Below are 4,332 nucleotides of genomic sequence, written 5' to 3'. Positions count from 1 at the left end.
ATTTTGGCATTCTAATCGTTAGAAAGCATGCCTGTGAAATGGGAGGAAGTGATAAAAATCTGGACATTTTAGATTAATCCATCACCATGGAATTCTCCATCCTAAATGAAAAAAATTAAACAAATAACACATGAACATGTGCATTTTTGTTAGGTCAAATGTATCTAATTGTTTTCTTTGTTATTTCTGGCTTTAGAGCCATATTTACATTTTTAATCCCTCTCTAAAATATAAAAAAATTTTTTTGATGCTTTGTTATTGTTTTGTTTCTTTTTTTATTTTTCATGTGGAATTTTGGTAGAAGAAGAGAGAGGTAGAGATTCAAGTTTAGCATCTGTTTGTCTCAGGAATATTTACTGAGATATTATATTATTTGAAATCAAAACTAGTCTTTGGCCATGTTAAGTAACAAAAATGATAAAAAAGAAAAACCATTTTTTTCTTTTCTCATTCTGTGCTGCTGTGTGGTTTCTTAATATCTGTATCTGCAATGCCTGCAATATTTGAGTCCCTAATAACTGTATTTAGGAATGAGTCTGCTATTAATAATTTTTTAAATTTTAAAGATGTGGGTACAATTCAGTGTTAGGTACATAATTGGTTGTCGTATATGTAAAGTTGGGATACCCTTGTTGATATTGGATGCCCCCTCAGCAATGTTCCACTACTGCCAATTCCTTTCTTATAGTATTATGACAAATGTTCAGGGTCTGCTTATGAATGAGGACATGTAGTACTCAGATCTTTGTTTCCATGATAGGTCACTGAGTATCATAGACCATAAATTCATCCAAGTTGCTGCAAAGTCCATAGTTTTGTTTTTCTTTGTGACTGCATAATATTCCATCATGTATATGTACCACATTTTCTTTATCCAGTTCACTTTTGATGGGCAGCACGATTGATTCCATGATTTTGCTGTTGTGAATAATGCTGCACTAAACATGCATGTACAGATATCTTTTTTATAAACTGATTTGAGTTCCTCCAGATATAATAGCAGAAGGGGAATTTGTGGGTAGTATGGAAAGTCGGTTTTAGATCTTTTAGAAACCACTACACTGTTTTCCACAGAGGTTGTACTAGTTTGCAGTCCCACCAGCAGTGTGGAAGCATTCCCTTCTCCCCACATTCTCTCCAGCATCTGTTGTTTTTTGAGTTATTGATGATGGCCATTCTGACTGGAGTTAAGTGGTATCTCAGCATGTTTTTAGTTTGCATTTCTTTGATGATTAGTAAGGCTGAGCATTTTTTCATGTATCTGTTGGCTATTCATATGTTTTCTTCTGAGAAGTGACTATCCATATCTTTTGACCACTTTTTAATAGGGTTGTTAGTTTTTTTTTTTTTTTTTTCATTTCAGCACATTTGAGTTCCTTGTAGACCCTGGATGTTAAGTCTTTGTTAGATTTACAATTGGCATATTTTTTCCCCATTCTGTGGGCTATCTCCCTGCCCTCTCGGTGGTTTCTTTTGCTTTGCAGAAGCTTTTCGGTTTGATAAGTTTCCACATGTGTATCTTATCTTTTATGGCATTCACTTTTGGAGAGTTGATCAAGAATTAGTTGCCTACTCTAATGTGCCTAAGAGTGTTTCCTTTGTTTTCTTCTAGGATTCTTATAGTTTGAGGGTTTGCATTTAGGTCTTAGATCCATTTGTGTATGGTGATAGGTAGGGGTCCTGTTTCAATCTTCTACATATGGTCGGCAGTTTTCCTAGCACCATTTACTGAATAGCTTCTCCTTTCCTCAGGAATAATTTATCTATCTATTTCACATTGTTAATTTAGGTTACCTTATTAACAAGTTCTCTACTTTTTTTTACACTTAAATTTAATTCTTACTGTTGAAAATTTTTTTCTCTCTTACTAAAGGCACATCAGGAAATCAGTACATTATATTTGGACAAAAAGTTCTCTCTTGGCACCCTAGTCCATCTAGGTTTGAGGACAACCTTAGTAGCATCAGTAAACTGAGTTGTTGAATAATCTACTTAGTTATAGCAGATCTCATCTTTAGAAATTTTTTTAGATTTTAAAGTTCTCATGCTCTTATGAAACTTCATTTGTTATCTATATTATTTATTTACATTTTAATGATAGAATAATTTCTTTTTTATATGTATGTGTAGTATCTTTGTCATGACTTTCTTTTATCCTTTAGGACATAGATTTAATTTTAGTCCTGATTCTCTCTTCAAGTAAGTGCTAAGAATGAGCGAAGGAAATTAATCTATACATTTTTAGATAAAATATGTAAACTTAAAAGATTTAAAACCATGCTTTATTTTATAAAATATCATGCACTGGAATATAATTAGTTTATTAAAAAGTGTCAAGTTGTAGCAATTTTTTCCTCTAAGAACATGTAATAGTACTTTCCAGTACTTCTCTCTTATATTTTAAATCCAGAGTAGAGCATTCTGTGGTCAGAGGAAAAAAGGCTGATTTTAAACATGTATTCCATGATGAAAAAGACATGCTTGATATTGTTTATAGTTTCATCAAATTTTCATTTTCGCCTTATAAGTTATAAAATACATAAAATGGAGTGTATTTGGAGGACATGGTAGAGGACATGCTGGCAATTTTAAGTTTTTTCTACACTTTGCTTTCTCCATTACAATGTGTAATGGAAATATTTGTCATAAACCCCATAACATTTTTATCATATGTGATATCTCAAGGCCTTTAGATAAAAACTCATTTGGGTTTGTGCAAATTTGTGATAGCAGTATTACTATCAGAGTATCCATTTATCTGTTTAAGATTATATACCTGTTTTTATTATCTGTCAGGGAGTGCAATTCACATTAATAAGCATTACCAAAAATTTCAAGATATTTTTAGTATAACTATAATCACAAAATCTGAGCCCTTTTATATGGCAAAAGTAATTTTCTATGAACTTCCTAGAAGTCAGTGAAGACATGTCAAATGTATTTTACCTTATGCAACATCCAGTGTTTTAAAAAATGTGAAAAATTATTTTAAATAATGTGAGCATGTTTTTCATTTCTTCATTTAATTTTTAATATCCAAACTACTCTTTAAGTTTATGCATCCTTCGTTAGTTTGTCTCTATTTCTCATCTTTCACTATTTTGTCACCTATAGTCTTTGCTTTTATCTTATTATCTATACAGTCATTAAAGAAAGGAAAATATGCTTTTGTTAGCTAAAAAATAAAGAATTTACAACAAATACTAGAATGTAAGTTTATTTGATCAAAGTGTGTTATTCTGGTATCTAGATTTTTTTTCAAACATTTGCATCATTTAGTTATTTATATTCAGTCAAAATTGTTTCTTGATGATATTAATTTTTAATGTTTCAGATAGCTTAATTAGTGACATAAATTAAAATAACATGATTTATTTCAAAATTTCCTCATGATTTTAAATATGGAGCTATTTTACACTCAAGATAGATTTTTATGGTAGCAATTTAACCTATTGATACTCTGATGCTGAACATTTGTAATAAATAATGTATTTTTTTAACTGATAAATTTTCTTCATCTTCTTAGGTTTAGAAATATTTTCCTTTACAAATAAAGAGATATGAACAATAATGTCTGCTCTGAATTGGGAAGTCATACTTGTCTAATAAGCATCACATGTATACAAGAATGTTATTGACATGCAAGATTTAAAAATTGGAATGATTTTAAGGGCTCTGTAACTTACTTCCATTTTTAGGAAAAAATAATAGAAGTATCTCAAGCCATTTTTGTAGTTTTTGCATACACACAGCAAACGTGTTTTGCTCTGTTCTCTTTGGTCCTCTAGGAAGAACTAATGAATTGAGATACAATTAAACTAGGCTGTTACAACCACTGTTAATTTCACTTGGTTGCCTTGGTGATGTCATTTTCTCATAAAAAACGTCTGAATGTCAGCTGCAAACTATGTACTAAAACATCCATTTTAAGATTCTTCTCCCTCCATTGGTCATCTATCTGCAGGCAAAGTCCAGTAAATCTCACTGCTACTTTCATCTTTTGTTGGCTAGAGACTAATCTTCCAACTTTGAAACATACCCCTTTCACATACTCCTAAAACCATCAATAAAATAAATTAAACAATAAAAATGTTTAAAATTATTTTTCCTTAAAAATAGCCTGTGATACTTAAAACAATTTCAAATTAAAGCGAATTCAAGATTGAAAGAGAAAGAAATGTTTTGTAAAGCAGAGTGTTATAGAATAGCTGTTTTCCCCATTAAATATTAATCTGATTATAGAAACAAAATTACTTTTGCCCAAAGTTTTTAACCTGGGCAGTGTATTGATAAGAATGGTCCAGTTAGTTGCCTGGCAGATCAGCAGGGTAT

Source organism: Carlito syrichta, unplaced genomic scaffold (genome assembly GCF_000164805.1).
Source record: "Carlito syrichta isolate Samal-C Ts95f unplaced genomic scaffold, Tarsius_syrichta-2.0.1 Scaffold309652, whole genome shotgun sequence".
In the NCBI taxonomy this organism is placed as follows: Eukaryota; Metazoa; Chordata; class Mammalia; order Primates; family Tarsiidae; genus Carlito; species Carlito syrichta.
Note: the sequence above shows the minus strand (reverse complement) of the source record.